The following is an 18,300-nucleotide window of genomic DNA, read 5'->3' as shown; positions in this document are numbered from 1 at the left end:
ACCTTCTAGGTGCTTCACCTGCACCGCTTCACTCACTCTTCACAATCCTATGAGAAGGGCGGCCTCTGCTCCTCAGTAATGTTACAGCGAAGACCCACCTGGCAGTATTTGGGTAGGGACCCAAGTTTGCTGTAGAGACTCTTCCCCTAACTCTCCAGGAGGGAGGAGGTAAGAATGGTTTTCCATCCATTTCTACCAGAGACCCTATCGTCTTCCATCACTGGATCAGACAGGTTGGGGTCTGCTGGGGGAGCTTTGGTCTGATCTTTTCACACTGCCACTGCCAGGTAGGGTTGACGTTTGCTTCTCTGTGCTTCATTTTCCCCCGTTGGGTGGCTGTGGACAAAATAGGTTGTTGACAACCAGAAGGTGTTTGTGTGTGGCTTCTTGTGTTCTTAGATCATTGGTAAGAGTTCATGGATGATACTGATGGAAGTGATACGTAAAGGTACTCTCAAACCACAAGATTCATGCGAGAGTTCTTTGTATTGCATGGAGGGTTTTAAAACCACAGAGATTCACTCCCAGCGAGGTGTTGGGGGCGGGGCGATGGGGAGTAGGGAACTAAGTGTCCTGGATGTTTAGGGCAGAGGTCAAGTGGTGAGTGGGTAGGAGACAGGCTGCCACATCACTGCTTCATTCTCCAGTCCGGTCCCTCACCAGGCCTGCAGGGCAATCGTTCTTCCGCTTCTTTTCTTTGCTTATCCTGTTCATTTCCACTCCCTCCTCTCAGCTTGCATGTTTCAGTGAATGGCGAGAGAGCAAGTGTACCCAGTCACTCAGTCAATATTCTTCCTATTCACAGGCTCTGTAATTAATCAATTTAAACTTTGCACTATGAAGTTGCTCCATTAAAAAAAAAGAAAGCAATATTTTAAGGAAAGAAAGGGAACCTAAAAAACCTATAGGTTTTTTAAGAACCTATTTCTTAAAAAAGAAATATTTTAAGGAAAGAAAGGGAACCTACATATAACCTGTGTTATATGATATAAGTATATCATATATTATATGATATACTTATATCATATAACATAAGTATTATATAACATAGAAGATACTCTTTTTTACCCATGTCCAGTTATCTGTAATTCTTTTCTGGGTGGTAAATTGACTCACTCATGATCCCTTTTGTCGTCTTTGGTGGTCAGTTTTTACAGTGAAATGTTCATTTGCATGTTTCTTTTCATCATTGCCGTTTTTATCCACAAGGTTATCAACTAGGTCATTAACTCTTCCAAACAAACCTTGGAGAAATGTGGGAAGGAACCTGCATTCTGCCAGGAGGGGGCACGGTCTAACGTGGTGGCGGGAACAGCCCTTCGAATACCACTTGGGTTAAGGCTGCCAAGCTACAGGCAGAGCTGACGCTGCATGGTTACTTTGACCTGCACCCCACAAGGCTCTGCCCCAAGAGAGGTTTCACTGTGCACGAGGAGTTTCCCCTGGAGGGAAAACCCATTAGCAAGTTCATGAATCAGAGTTCTGTTTTTAGTTCTTTTGTGAAAGAGACTCGTTTCTTAGCTTAGAAAAGCCCTTTTTTCTAGATCTTTCCTCTCAAGCAAATATTAAGGATGAGTAAAATCACACCTTCGGAAGTGCCAGTTCCTATGTGAAGGAAGACAGGAGGAATAACCCCATCCATAGACTGCAACGCCACCTCCAGTGACCGGTGAACATTTCCCCAGAGTTCACTGAGCCCCAATTTCATGAAACCATAGGCTTTTCTAATTGTATCTAAATCCAGACATTTTCACTAATGGTAGGAACCATTCATTTGTTTAACAAGCTTTCATTGAGAAGCTAGTGGGTGCCCACCATGTGCCAGGTGCTGGGGATTTGGAAGTGATCTGGACAACCCATCTGGTCTTATGAGCTTACATTTTCGTGCAATAAATACATGACATTCTAGACAGAAAATGTTAACAGTAAACAATAAAGAAGATATTTACATATTGTAGTAAATGCTCTGATGAAAATAAATGGGATGCTGAGTCAGAAATGAACCTGGGGATTCTGCTTTGAAGAGGGTGGTTGGGAAATTTCCCTCTGAAGAGGTAATATTTCAACTGAGAAGTCAAAGATGAGAATGAGCCAGACTTGCTAAAAGCAGGGAAGAGCATCCTGGGCAGACAAGTTCAAAAGCTCTGAGCTAGACAGGTCATGGGTGTTCAAGATGATAACAAAAGCCATGTGCTGGGAGGAGAATGGGCAGCAGGGAGAGATGTACAAGATGAGGCTGAAGAAGGAGTGAGGGGTAGGTCTTCCAGGGGGCGGTGTTCAGGTGTTATCTTAGGATGTTGGATGTGAAGCCAATGATGGTTCTCAAGAGGAGAAGAGACATGACATGATTTACATAGAGGCTGTGGGGGAATGAATTACAAAGCCACAAAAGAAAAAAATCGGGAGACCAGGAAATTGCAGTGATTTGGGGAAAAGATGGTGATGACTTGGACTAGAGAAAAGGTAGGGTGTATAGAGATACAGAGGGAGGAGGTGGGGTGGGGAGATGTTTAGGAGATAGAATTAGCAGGAACTGGTGATGGATAGGACATGAGAAGTAAACAATGGATGCCAGGTTTGGGATTTGAGCAACCAGGTGGGTTGGTGGTGCCATTTATTGACAAAGGGAAGATGAGAGACTAAACAGCTTGGGATCAATCAAGACCCATATCGTTTTTAGACATATTCATTTGGAGAGGCAAATTACACATGTGAATGAAGACATCAAGGAGGCGATTGTTTATCCAGGTCTAGAATATGGTAGAGAAATGTATGATTTATGAATTTAAAATATTTAGAAGTATTTAAACCCCTGGCATTAAAGTCTCCTAGAGAAACAGAATATGGACCAAGTCCTTCACAGCAGTCTACAATTTACCATTCAAGTTCAGGAGGAAGAGGAGCCAGCAAAGAAGACCAAGGGATTTTCAGTGGAAAGGAAAGGAAACCAAGAGAAAGGATTATCCTGGAAACCAACAACTGAGACCAGACCCCAGGGGTCCCATCCTCCCAGACCCATGCAGACCTTCCAGCTGAAAACATATCTACATCAAATTAGGAGCACATGGTGGGAATAAAATGGTGCCAGGAGGGAGGAACCACCTAAAAATGGACGTATGTACCAAGATGAGCAGATAAAATGTGGCAGATAATTTGATAACCATTTACATTTTTATCTTTGCCTTAAAATGTACTTATCCCAGGTATATAAATGATCATTCTACTCTGTTTTACAGGATTCTTTTATTACATTTTCTACTTTGCTCTGTGTGTGCGTGTGTGTGCTTATCATTACCCCAGGAATAAGATCCTTGTAGTTTTCCTTTGGGGAGACTTAGCCTTGTTTCTCTGAGGAATCTCTGCGAATGGTCCTTCTCACTGCCCTAGGTCTCACAGACACGTGTGGAAGGAAAGAATGTAAGTGGTCAGCTTCCTCAGTTCCTACCTGTGCACAAGTACGTATACACATACCCTCCCTAAGAAGAATCACCCCCCTCTCTAGGTTTCCACTGCAGATGGTTTGGGACAGGAATGATGAGTCAGACAATGTGTCCCATGACCATTTCCCTCCCTCTGGGCTTTCCCTGGGACTAAAGTGACAAGGGGAAGGACAAATGTAAACACATATCTTGTAGATAAGCATCATTTATAATTAGCTGCTTAGCCAAAGTTTTTGATGGTGATGATGATGATGATGACGATGATGATGGTGATGGTGATGATCTCAACTACAAAGTGTGATGGAGATAATGATGCTCCAGGATCCACTAGAGAAAAATCTAACATATTTTAGTTGAGTGAAGCTGTATATTGGGAAAAGAATGCATTAGACATCTGTGTCTCGCAAATCAACAGCCCTAGGAAATGACTAACCACGCCAGAAAATAAATCTATAAAGAACATTTGGGACTTCCCTGGTGGTCCAGTGGTGAAGAATTCACCTTCCAATGCAGGGGACCCAGGTTTGATCCCTGGTTGGGGAACTAAGATCCCACATGCCGCGGGGCAACTAAGCCCATGTGCCACAACTACTGAGCTCGTACGCCTCAAGGAGAGAGCCCGCATGCTGTAAACTACAGAGCCCACCCGCCCTGGAGCCCACGCACCACAACTAGAGAGAGAAAACCCGCACGCCACAACTGGAGAGAAGCCCGCGAGCTGCAACAAAAGATCCCACATGCCACAGCTAAGACCGGACGCAGCCAAAAAAAAAAAAGAAGAAAGAATGTTTTACCAGTCAAGGAGGATCCAAGAGCACGTGTTAGTATTACAGGTTTGCAGCTGCTTCTTCATCCCTTTCCCCTACTGTGGCATCATTAGTGCTGTTTTCCAAATGTCTCCAGCTCTCTCCCTTTCAGGAAGGTGGGGAACTGTATTCTAGCTCAATTGTGGTTGGACCAGTCCAGTAGTTCTAACCCATGAGTTGTAAGCAGAAGTGATGCGTGTCATTTCTGGACCCAAATATTTAACTAAAGCCTCTAGAGCTTTCTTTATCCCAGCCACAATGGCCAGAATCACCCATGATTGTGGCTGCTCTGGCAGAGTGAGGTGGGTTCCAGAGTGAGGTGATGCGGGACAGGGCCCCCAGACAAAGCAACAGGAACGTAGCATGAGTAAGAAAAAAAATCTTTTGTTGTTCTAATTCTCTGATATTTGGGGATGGATTTGTTACCATGGCATAATCTAGTCTATCCAAACTGATCCACAATGATACCCAGAATCGAGAAGGTGCTGTAACCAAAACCTAAAATTTGTGTCATTGGTTCAGGGGTCAGATAATGGGCAGTAAAGACACTTTATTGGAGGCTGTTATGGACTATCCATGTTCTGAGTGGCAAAATATTTGAAAAATTGTTGCCTGTGATAACCTAGAAGCAGATAATGTACCTAAAAACTGGCACATCTATGAAGAGGTTACAAAACAGATTGGTAGTATCACATGGTGGTTACCATTGGCAAGCAGAGCTGAAATGGACAAGAGAGAGTCCAGAAATGTGCGGATTTTCAGGGTTGGCAGAGGCAACTGCTGCTCATTCCCAATCAGAAGTAAACAAAAATTGAAAGACCTCTGTGGCAGAAGGGCTGATAAGGACTCAGGCTTGCTTCATGGAACAAATCAATCGTAGGGCAATCATGCCCATTGCTAATACCTCTGAATGAAATAAGGTGTTTTACAAAAACCTAATTAAAGTTGTGGCTTCCAAAAAAATTATTATTTGAATTAAACAAAGTGGCTTGTGCGGAGGGGAAGAAACTAGAGGTGTGTAACCTCCCACAGAAAACTAATAGGCTCAAATTATCCACTGTTAGGTTGATCTCAAGAAGAACCATGGGTGTGGTTATTGACTCTGGGCACAGAGAGCTGCCTGGACAGATAGAAGAAAGTCTAAGATGATTTATATCAGTCATACCGCCAAGGGAACCATGACCTGGACTAAACCATTCAGAACTGTTCAAGACTTGAAACAACTTTTAGGCCCCTACATTTTTATGGTCAGGAAGCAGACAGAGAAAGCTGCTCAGTCCCCAAGAAACGTATCACCTGCAACGCCCATCTCAGACAGGACCAAGGAAGATGACAGAGGAAAAGGGGTGTTCCAGAGGGAGAAGCCAGGGGATAGAGAACAGTGAGCTGGAAATCCCTCCCAAGCAGCCACATGAGGTCCTAATTCTGCTACGTGGAGTTCAGAACCACAGCAGTCCGGTGACGGCTGCCCTGTTTCCATCTCTCCCCCTTCTGAACGGGAATATTTATTAAGGTTATCTTATTCCAATTCAACCCTTGTCCATTGCGTTGTGAGAGAGGGAAAGGTAACATGTCTTTGGTTCTCTGAGTTTCTGAACTGGGAGGTGCCACGTCCGTAACTGATGTAGAGACCAGAACATGTCCCTCTGAACACAAAGACTACTACCCACTGCTGGAGGTCCTAGACTTTGAGCTTGTTACCTGGACTGGATAGGACTTTCGCGTTGTCTCCCTTAGAGAGTGAGTAAGTGTATTTTGCCTGTGAGGGTCAAACATTTCATGATCAGGAGGGCAGACGATGGTAGGCATTGCTGCTATTTACCAAATATTTCCATCTCTCTACCTTCTGAGCACGTGGTAGGATTGTGTCCTTCCTGGTCCACGTATGGCGGGCCAGGGTCACGTGACTAGCTCCAGCCAATGCGTTGTGACATGTGTCATATCTGGCCTGCAGCACTGAGTTTCCCAAACTCTTTTCCTCTGCCATAATGATCCAGAGCACTTGAGAAAGTGGCCGCTCCATCAACCTAGGGCCGCCAAGAATGCCAGTGAAGAATGTGTAGTCTGAGAAATAAATAATCCTTCAATAGAACACACTGAGAGGTATGGGACGTTTATTACTACAGCTTAACCTAGCCTCTCCTGACTGATACACCTACTGGTTTTCCTGCTTAGAGATACATACAACAGAGGTCATTAATGTTCTATTTTCTATGGCCACAAGTAAAAAATTGAACATAAATCATGAAATTCATTTCAAAAGCTTAATTTTGGTCAATTCTTTTGTTTTTATTGTTGGTTACTTCTCCCCCCACCATATCATGCTGTAGAGGGTATGCTCGGAAAAGATGGAGAAAATATTTTCCGGCCTCTTCCACCACTGGAGTGAAGTACAAATTCACGAAGAGATTGATCTGGAACCTTTGACACAGTTGAAGAAATTGTATCTCTTGTTGACTCTGCTAACTGCTTTACTCCGTGAAGTAAAAAAGTTCTTTTAGTTCTGACGACAAATGAAAGGACTTTATGGTTATAAGAAAAATAAAGCCCAGGATACGGTTTGTGATGGAAGCTTAAGGCAAAGGAAGTTCAATTGCTTTGCATCAAAACAGAAGTAAAATGATTTTCCGTTTTCCTCCCAGGGTCAGGAATTGCAGGAACCTAAAAAGGAAGAAATTGCGAATTCCCTGGCGGTCCAGTGGTAAGGACTCGGCCCTTTCACTGCCGAGGGCACAGATTCGATCCCTGGTGGGGGAACTAAGATTCCACAAGCTGCTTGGGGATCTAAGATTCCACAAGTCACGTGGCATGGCCAAAAATTTTTAAAGAAAGAAAGGAACACAACATTGTAAAGCAATTATACTCCAATAAAGAAGTTTTTAAAAAGGGAAGAAATGAAGAAAGGAAGGAAGGAAGGAAGGAAGAAAGAGAGGGAGAGAGAGAGGGAAGGAAGAAAGAGAGGGAGAGAGAGAGGGAGGGAGGGAAGAAAAAGCAAAGAAAAAAATAAAAAGGAAGAAATTAGAGGAGGTTGTCTGTCGAGTAGGACAGGTCCCCAAAACAAGTGGGAAGGCAAGGTCTCAAAGACCTTGTGAGGTAGCCTGTCGGATGCAGAAATTGGAACTGGCATGTCTAATGTGCACTTTTAGGCTGTTTTCTCTTCTGGGCTTGGCTTCCCATTCCAGTCTTGGAGAACGAAGGAGCTGCTTCGGAAGAAAAGATGGGGGAGATTAGGGAGGAGTCTACAGAAAGAGGAGACCCCACTAGCATCCCCCGCTCCCCTCCCCACTTTGGCTGCAAATAGACAGATGGGAGCAGTAGGGTGCCTCGTCCTTTCCAAAGCGTTTATGCTTCCCTCCCCCCAGGCACGTTGCAAACAGAGAACCACTGTCCCTTGCCCAGTGAGTCTAAGCTGGATGTAGCGGGGCCCCCAAGGTGCTGCCTCCCTTCCTGAGGAGCTCAGTGTGATTTTCATGTTCTGGTTCTTCTGCTCTCCCGATGGAATGAAATAGCTGGGGCTAAATAATGCAACATTCTCAGTCCACCGATGGTAGCTTCTCTCTTTTTTTAACTACAGCCTCTACTTCGCTCCGAGGAACAAATTATGTTTTATGGCCTTTTATAAAATATTCATCCCTCATCCCAGTGCTCTCGGTGGTTCAGGAAGCCTGGAAATGGCCTGGGGTAAGGAGGACCTCATTTCCCCCAAGACACAATTCCCAGAGGCAGGCGGGCTCTGACCACAGGGGCCACAGTGCTGGCCGCCAGGCTGGGAGCAAGGATTCCAGCATCCCGCTCCACAGAGCTGGACTTTCAGGACACCTGGAAGTTGGGGGCCTCGGCGGCTGGAGGGGAGGAGGTTTCATCGTGCTGCTCCTCCTGGTGTCCCCACGCTTCGTGCCTTTCTTCTGAAGATGTTGAAGGCTCACCAAGCATCCTTCACACAATTCCTTCTCCCCCGCACCCTCTTTTCTGAAATGCATGTGTTGTTTCCCCCCCAGGCCCGGGTCCAGGACACCAGCAAGGGGACCAGAGTCCAGAGGAGGGGAGGCGGCAGTGTGTGAAGGGTGGGGTCAGGGTGCAGGGGAGAAGAGGGAGAGGTGACAGCTCTTTTCTCTCCATGTACGTTTCCCATCCAAGTGACCAAGGGACACGGGTTCGTAATAACATGAAGAACGCCCTCAGTTGATCACGGTGATTTACAGTGTGCAAAGGACTGTCACATCCGGAGCCTTGAGCACTGGAGTTGGAGTTGGGGAGCCCGACTTCCAGGCCTGGGGTGTCCAGTGATCAGCCCACGTCACTGCACTTCCCTGGGCCTTGGTTTCCTCACTTGCACAGTGAGGGGTTTATACTAGAGGACTCTGGGGTCTAAGGTAAATTATAATCCTGGTTCTGCAACCCTCAGACTCTGGAGGTGTGCTCCTAACCCTAGGTTGGTACCATTGCAGAGGGTCTCCAGGCATCTGCCCCTGCAGGTAGAAAGAACCCCATTTTCTCCAAAAGCAACAGCAACAGCAGCTCCCGAGTAGAGCGGTTTTGCAACGCTGGCCTCACACGGCTACCCCAGGTGTCACCCACCAGGCCCTTCCCACAGCAGAGGCAGCAGTGGGCTCTAGGCACCCCTTCCCGCTGGCCCAAGACCTGATTCTTGGAGTTGATGCCCAGGAGGACGTGTGTCACCAGCTGCAGGAACACGGCCACAGAGGCAGCCAGAGGATGCCCACACTGTCATCACCCAGATGCCACGTCCCCCCATCTCCGCACGCATCCCCGCACCCCTCCCTATGGAGACACGCTCAACTGAGGATAAGATGAAGGCTCTTACACTCACAGCCCAAATCTGGAAGGTGAAAGTTACAGTAGAGGACATTTCCAACGGATTTGTCATCAGAGTCTCAAAGTACTCTGTGTCCCTCATTTACCCCAGAACCTATCCATCTGAAAAGCGCAAATAAGTTAATGCGCACGTTTTCCATTAGCCGAGGCAATCGTATATCGGCGCATCCTGGGCTCCTCAAGCTGTGTTAGCTGCTAAATAGATAGAGTTCTCCCCTCAGTCCAGGGTGACCTGAGCAGTATTTACGGGTGGGGAGAGGACAAGAAGGCAGCTCCTTGAGAGGGCTGTCTCTGTGCTGACTCACCTTGCTTTCATCACCTGCTGTCCTGGCCATGCATACTGGTGACCTGAGAGGTAGTCATTCATCTACGTAACAAACAGTCATTGAGCATCTTCTGTGTACCAGGTACTGTGTTAGGTGCTGGGTATAGAGTGTTGAATGAAATAGGCCTGACTCTGACCCTGACCCCCAGGACAGCCTATCTAATGGTGGGGGGGGGGCAAAGCATATACATACAGACATAAGTGTGTAGACACATGTGCACACACACACATACACACACGTATTCACAGAGGCACGCTCCTGGAGCAGCCTGAGCTGCTTCGGGATTCAGCCGTTCAAATCATTCCAGCTGAGGCCCCAGACATCACAGAGCAGGTAACAGGACATCCCCGCTGCAACTTGTCTGAATTCCCAAGCCCCGGAATTGTGAGCTGTAATGATACCAAACTGATATTTGAAGACAGTAGGTGTCAGGTAACTTGTCTTGCAGCAAGAGTAACCGAACCCCTCGGAGAAGCCAAGTAACCTGCAGAGAGTATCTCAGCTGAGAAGTTTTACAGTGGAGGTTCCAATCCAGCTGAGCTGTGAGGACAGACCACCTCCTGGGAAGTGAGGGGGATGGTAGAGCTCAGGGGAGCCCAGAACTTTCCTGAATGCAGAGTTAACCCTCTGCACTTTCTCTTCACACACACATATACACCCACACCCACACACACATACACACACACACACAGACACACATATACACATACACACACACACCCTCATACACACACACACATACACACACATACACACATATACACACACATACCCCCCATACACATACACACCCTCATACACATACACACACACATATACACACACATACACACATATACACACACATACACACATATACACACACACCCCCTCATACACATACACACACACATATACACACACATACACATATATACACACACATACACACACACATATACACACATATACACACACACACCCTCATACACACACATATACACACATACACACACATATACACACACATACACACATATACACACACACATACACACCCTCATACACATACACACACATACACACATATACACACACACCCTCATACACACACATACACACTCTCATACACATATACACACACACACACACCCTCATACACATACACACATATACACACACACACCCCATACACATACACACATATACACACACACACCCTCATACACACACATATACACACACATACACACATATACACACACATACCCCCATACACACACACACACCCCCTCATACACATACACACATATACACCCACACACACACATACACACACACATATACACACACACCCCCTCATATACATACACACACACACACATATACACACACATATACACAAACACACATATACACACACACACAAACACACACACACACACACACCACCCCTGTGCATCGTATTTCACTATCTCATCACCAGAAGGGAATCCTTACAGGAAAAGGACAGGCATGAAGTCCCTCATTTAAGGAGAAAGCATCAGCTTAGCTAATCCGAGTCAGCAGACTTTCGGAATCTGGGTCTGGCTGATGTAGGCCACACTCTAGCCACGCTCTGCGGCACAGAGAAACCAGACATAAGGTTCCAATTTGAATTCCATTTCCATGAAAAACACGTCCAGCCGAATCCTCCCAAAGCCAGGAAGGGGCCCTGCGCTAGGGAAGAGCCCCGCATCCTTACAAAACAGGTCGAAAACAAGGAGATGGAGAAAGGGGAATCGGGGGCAGGTGGGGGACAGGCGCCACGCTGTCTGGAAGTTCTGGGCTCAGTTTTCTCGATGTCATCGGCTCAGGAATTGGCAGGGGAAGGGGCAAAGTGACGTTTTGGAAACAGGAAAGGGAAGTCGCAACTTCTTTTTTTCTGGGGGGGGGGGTGGTGGGCGCACTGCGTGGCACGTGGGATCTCAGTTCCCCGATCAGGGATCGAACCCGCGGCTCCTACAGTGGGAGCGCAGAGTCTTAATCACTGGACCGCCAGGGAAGTCCCGGGAAGTTGCAATTTTTGATACCTTCCATGTGTCCTGATTCTATCCTCACTTGGGGAAATAGCAAACCACGTGAGCATCCTGGGTTCCCTTAGAGCCCTGGGTAGATTGGGACTGAGCATTTGGGACTTGCACCCCGAATTGTAAAGAGGAACCAAGAGGATTGTGGAGTAATTTACAAGGTCAGAGAGAAGGCCTCTGACATTGTGACTGCAGCCCCCATACCTGACTGGGTGGCTGGTACATAACAGACACTCAATGTTTGTTGAATGAGTGAAAAAAATAAATGATCTCCGTACAACTGCCCTGATGTCAAGTTCCTAAACTATTAGGAAGTGGGCAGCCTGTTCCCCATCCAGATGCCTCTGATCGTCTGAGGAAGGGGTGGGGGGGGGGATGCACCACGAGGGCGGGGCTCCTGTGCCCACTGGTAGGGCACAACCTCGAGGGAGGTGATGTGGAAGGCGCACAGGCCAGGTGCCACTCCCCAGCTGTGTGACCCTGGGTGCATTTCCCAACCTCTCTGAGCCTCCGTGTTCTCATTTTTAAAAATGAAGCTAAAATGTCTCTTGGTCCCAAATTAACATGAAGAAGTTTGGGATGCTTTTCATCAAGTAGAAGCTTAATAACTATAGTTCCTTTCACTTTACCTTGGGTTGGCACAACTCCAGGGATAAAATTTTGCCATAAAAATCTATAGCCCTAGGTTTCTTACTCTTCCTTCCACCTCCTTGCCCTTGCAATCTGGGCACCTGACAGCCCAGGCGTGAAGATTCACTTTGGGGGTGAGGCTGTACGTTGGATTTCTATCTCATCTCCCCCACTGCAGGCAAGTTACTTAACTAATACGGACTGCCAATTCCTCACCTACGAAAAGGGAGTCCTGGCAGCACCTCTGTCATTGTAGTTCAAAGGATGTCTTCCTGAATTGGCAGGTTGTACCCTGTATGGGGCACCCTTCACTCCATACCCAGCACCATGCACCCTGGCGTGGCTGTTCAGCAAATAATGAGGAAGGGGCGTCTTTTTTTGATTTGTGCCAAGGTTCTCTATGGGCTAAAGCTGGCCCTGAGCTGGTATAAAGATTTAATGAGATATAGCAAGAATGTCACTCACCCTTGTTCATAATAGGAGGAAGCTTTAAAAATATATCCCAAATCTGATGACTTTTTCTCACTACTTGGGAGCTCTAGAAGCCTCTCTGTTGGTCTCCTGCCAGTGCTGTGCTGGAGCTCATACTGACTCACAAGAGTCGACTGCGAGCAACCCAAGTGCCCATCAACAGAGGAATGGAGAAAGAAGATGTGGTACATATACACAATGGAGTACTACTCAGCCATTAAAAAGAATGAAAAGAATGCCATTTGCAGGAACATGGAGGGACCTAGAGATGATCCTACTAAGCGAAGTAAGTCAGAGAGAGAAAGACAAATATTATATGATATCACTTATATGTGGAATCTCAAAAACAGCACAAATGAACTTATTTACAAAACAGAAACAGATTCACAGACATAGAAAACAACCTTAGGGTTACCAGAGCTTCTAGCACTTTCTCTCCCACTCTCTGCCCTCTCCCCACTTCTTCCTCTCACTCCCTAGTCATCTTGCCTCTGCTTCTGGGGATCACCCACCGATGACCCCCCCGTGTTTGCCGAGACTCTTGCCTCTCACGAGGTGTTTCCGGTTCGCCTGACGAACCCTAACGGAGCCCCGTGTAGCAGGCCAAGCAATCAGCATCACGCATATCCCCAACACGAGGACCTGCTCCTGAAATTCTTACTTGAGCCGGCTGCAGGTCCCGCCGCTCGTTAATGGTGCCACCACGACTAGGACCCAGGCCTTTGGCCTCCAAATGGGGGCAAACCTCATGAAAAAGGCCTTCCGATTTGCGTTTGCATGAGGACAGCTTTATCGTGCCGTCTGGGATGCCTTCCCCAAATTTCCAGTCATCTCCTTGATCAAACTAAGCATTTTTCACAGCATCAGTTAACTCTGACAAACGATTGCTATGAGCCGGACACTGTAGGGGTTTTACATACATTATTATCCTCTTCATCCTCACCATTCTCTGAAGCTCAGAGAGGTTAACGAACTTCTCCAAGTTCACCAAGTAGACAAATGGCGGAGTTGGAATTCCAACCCAGGTTTTGAACAACACACATTGCAACCCTCTTCCTGAAGGAGATCCACCATAAGGAAAAGCAAAACAATCAAAGAGAAGGGCAGTCAGAGCTCTTCTCCATCCAATGTCTTCACTGATCAACTCTGAATGGTCCTCACCCCTCTCCTTCCTGGAACAGGGACCCTAGGGGCTCTAGGGCCGGGATCCTGAGTCCTGGGTTCTCCGTACTCACCGCCAGGCTCCTTCTTTGACTCCTCCTCCTCGAGCTCTCTTCTGGCTCCTGGGCCACGCTTTAGCCTCCTCTCTGCCCACTCAGCCCCAGACCAGCCCCCTCTTCACGTTCACGTCCTCACTCTGAAGCAGAAGCAGCCTACAGCCCTCCCTCCCGCAAGCAGACCGACAATAGCTCGTGGCTGGATAAAAGCTCTGAGTCCTGAGCCACAAGCATGATTTCGCTTTAACTTGTCATGTCCTTTCTTTCAAATGACCCCCATCCATCAATCTCTGCAGCCTACCTCTCAGCCCTCATGCACACGGCTCACCAGCTCTCTTTGGATGACATTTTCTTGGGTATCATCAGAGAGGGACTTGCTTCCCAAGCCGCTCTCAGAGCCCCCTCCCAGCCAGCCCCCAGCCTTCAGATCACAGAGTTCATTACCGAGCCCAGCTCTCAAAAACTGGACACTTAATGGAGATGGATCTGTCCCCCGGGCTGGCTCTGAAAGCAGCACACTCACTAAAGAGTTTCCTCTTGCTGTTTTTTCCAAGGTAGGGCTTGAACTGATAGAAAGGGAGAAGAAATAATCTTCTTATTATGTCTTAAAAAAATTAATACTTGCTCTAATAAAATCACCAGCTCTGAAATATGCTAGGCAGGGAGATGGAATATCTTCCATTCCTAATTAAGTTCCCATCATGAGGAGGGGGCAGAGCAGGACAGGGGATTGGAAAGGCATCAGGGCCCTAACACTTGGAAGAAACACTGTCTTACTTCATTACAAGACGTTTCCATGAGCCGTCTCTCTCTTCTCTGTTCAAGTGATTTGCATACTCCCTTGCACAAGCGTCTGAATTAATCTGGACCTTTCTCCTAGGCCAAATGGCATTTAATGCTCCTTTCGATGACCTAGGTTGCCTTATTTATTCTTCTAAATTATCTTGTCCAACTTAACCCACCCCTCTGCTACTTATCACTCCTGAGTCAGCTCCTATTAGCCCTCCATGAGGGGAATTAGTGTGTGTGAGTTTAAGGATTGGGGGAGGGGGGCAAGTAATCGGAAAAGAAGCAGCAAAGGAAGATGAGGAAGACCAGGGACTCTGCTACTATCAGATCAGACAGGAAGCAGCACCTCCTGGCAGAAAGCCGCTCTGTCCTAAGTGTGCCGGGGCTAATGCACTATTTTCTTTTGACGTGTGTTTTGCTGCTGCTAATGGACTGTTTCTTACTGAATCTTGTTTCCTGATACATTTAAAGAAACCATGAAGGAGGAGTGCTCTCACAACCCACAATTCACGTTTCCTTCCTGGAGTGTTTGTTGTCTTCTGAGGCACTCTTTCCAAGGCTCAAAAGCCCACATTCAGCCCTCACATGTACGAGGTACTGCTCTCAGCGCTAGAGAGGCACTGATCTAATTTAACTTTCGAAACTGTATAATCCTTATAGTCAGATGGTTGGGGAAAGACTGACCAGGTGTGCAGTGAACCATTTCCTTTTCATCCTGGGCACGCAGCTGGACTACATTTCCCAGCTTCCCTTGCAACTAAGTGGATGCAGCACCATGTGACCACATTCTGCCCAGTGGAATGTGGGCAGAAGGGATGTGGGTCCCTTCCTGGGCTGGCTCATAAAACTATGCAAACCTGAACACTCTCTCTCCTTTCCCCATCTTTTGACCAGATAAGGAGGATGCCGAGGACTGCAGGGTGGAGGGGGTTGAGAGAGACATAAGTTGGAGGGATTCTGAGTCCCTGAGTCACAAAGTGGAGCAGAGCTAAGCAGAACACCTGCTTTGCTGTCGTATGAATAAGACATAAACTTTTATAGTGTTAATCTAACTAAAATGTTGGATACAGCAGTTAGCCTACCCTGGCTAATACATCCCCCATTCTATAGACTGTGGAATTGATTTATGACTGAATTTCTGTGACTTCCTCAAGTTCTAATGCTATTCAGTGGCAGAGCTGGGATTCACAGGCAGATTTTCTGACTAGAACCAGTGCTTCTGCTGCTGTCCCACAGCTGCTTCATCATCGCTTCTGCCACTACTTTCAGAGAAGCAGCAAATCTGCTGAGAGAGGCGATCATCTCGTACAGATGCACTTACAGCTCATTGATGCTGTCCTAATTAGGACCTTAATGAAGATGACTCTGGGGGAAAAAGAGACGGAAAGCAGGGAAGTAATCAGAGCCACGTCCTGGGCATAATATGTGGAGAGATTCTGCAAAGTCACCTTTGAGGACCTCAAAGCAGCCTTAGCAACAGCAGGCACCAGGGTTAGCCCAGGGAGGTTGGCCACAAGGGTATTAAATGGCTGCACTGTGCTCATTTGAGAAAAAGGTAGACCATGTGTGTTCCCTGGGAGGAAGGAAGCCCCAAGCACACAAGGAAGAATCCCTGAAATGTCACCATGCATGGCCGGCACATCAACACCATCGCTCCTCTGTCTGAAATCCTTCAGTGGCTTACTTGTGGCTACAACATAGAGTCCAGCACCTTAACTGCACCCAGGGTCCACCATGACCTGCCCATTCTTACCCATCCAGCCTCAACTCCCTTCCTTAAGGACAGCACAGGTAGAGTGTGGGCAAGCACCTTATGCTCCAGCAATTTAGACTATTCTTAACTCCCACGCCTTCCAGGTCTTTGCAAACGCTCTTCCCTCTGCATGGTCCCCCGGTCCCAGCCCCAGCCCCCTTAAAGCTCAGGCCGGGTGTCCTCTCTTTCTCCAGCCTGGGGTGATGCCCCTGCTCTGTACCCCACAGCCCCCCTTTGCACACCCACATTACAGGGCTTGTCAGATTGCTGGGCAGTTGCTCACTCTTGTCTCCTACCAGACTCTGCGTGGTGCACCCCTGATCTCCCAGCTCCCTGCAGAGCACATGGAACACAGTGAGAGCTCCACAAATGCGAGGTGAGTGCAGGGGTGGATGGCTGAATAAACAGGATCCTGAAATAAATTTACTTGGCCCCATAGTAGATAGAAAAATGGCCCCTGCAAAGGTGTCCACATCCTAATCCCTGTAACCTGTAACGATGATATGTTACACGGCAAAATGGAATTAAGTGTGCTGATCAACTGACTTCAAGAAAGATGATTCTGGAGTATCCAGAGGGGCCCAATGTCATCACAAGGTCCTTTAAAGATGGCAGAACCGTCAGTGGTGCAGTGACGCAATGTGAGAAAGATTTGATCAGCCACCACTGACTTTGAAGGTGGGAGAAGCCACAGGCCCAGGAGTGCAGGCAGCCTCTAGAAGATGGAAAAGACAAAAACAAAACCAGAAAACAAAACAAACAAACAGAAAAGAAGGGATGTCCCCCTAGGACTTCCAGAGAGGAGCACAGCCTTGCTAACACCTTGATTTTAGCCCAGTGAGACCCATTTCAGACTTCCGACCTCCAGAACTGTGAGATAATATATTTATGTTGTTTTTGGCCACGTTTGTGCTAATTTGTTGCGCAAACTAGAGAAAACAAACACAGACACTTTTAAACTGCATGCAAAGTTCCAAGAGAGAAAACAGCTATTCATCCGTCCACGTTATTTGATCATCTGCTATGCACAAGGCACATGTGCTAAGATCTAGAGGGGTGCAGAGCTGAACTGAAACAAATCCTACCCGTTCGGGGAATGTGGGTGTGGGGAGGAGTGGAGTGGGTCTTGACCTGCCACTGAAAGACACCTGAAAGCATGGAAAGAGGAAGGGAGCTGAAAGTGGAAAGGAAATATCCCAGACCTGGAGCTGAGACCAGATCTCTCCTTGCCCAACACAAGCAAATGTGCAGACCGGGTCACTGCAAGATAAGGGGCTTTGCAGGCAACCGTGTAATGGGAGCTCTGCAGCACGCTGTCTGGGAACACATATGCAACTCACATGTAGTTTCCTACTTATGGGAAAGAGCTGTCCTTGGTGACAACCCTGTGGAAGATAAGGGAATGAAAATCAAGGAATGCCGAAGCCACAAGTCACTCTTGTCCAGTTCCTTCATTTAACGGGTGAAATAACAAAGGCTCAAAGGGGGAAACACCACCTTCATTCTGAAGCCTTCCTTGACTCTGGCCAAACAGGTTTAACCCTCCTCTCGTGGATGTTTCCTCAGCCCTGGGTTCAGACCTCTATGGCAGTAATCATTACAGGTGTTATAGTGTGTATGTGACTGCCACATCCCATTGTCCTGTCCATTTCTTGAAGGCAGGGTCTAAATCATATGCATTATTTTATTCCCCTTATCAGTGACTAAACATAGTAATTGAAAAATAAATGTTTGTTGAATGACTTAATGTAAGATCCCAACAGGGAAAATCAGATAAGCAGAGACTTCCCAAATCAAGTGACCAGAGATAGAAAGACATTGGTAGCAATGTTCTTCAATAAATACGTATCACTTTTGAGTCTAAAGGAAAGTTGTATTTTAACAAAAGTGATTCAAATTCATGTTTTCTGTTTGTTTCAAAGCCTATATTTTTCTATCCTGCTACCCTCTTGGAAATGCAAGCTGTAGTCCTCAGTCACTCACC

This window comes from Balaenoptera borealis, assembly GCF_965194805.1.
Source record: "Balaenoptera borealis genome assembly, chromosome: 13".
Taxonomy (NCBI): domain Eukaryota; kingdom Metazoa; phylum Chordata; class Mammalia; order Artiodactyla; family Balaenopteridae; genus Balaenoptera; species Balaenoptera borealis.
Note: the sequence above shows the minus strand (reverse complement) of the source record.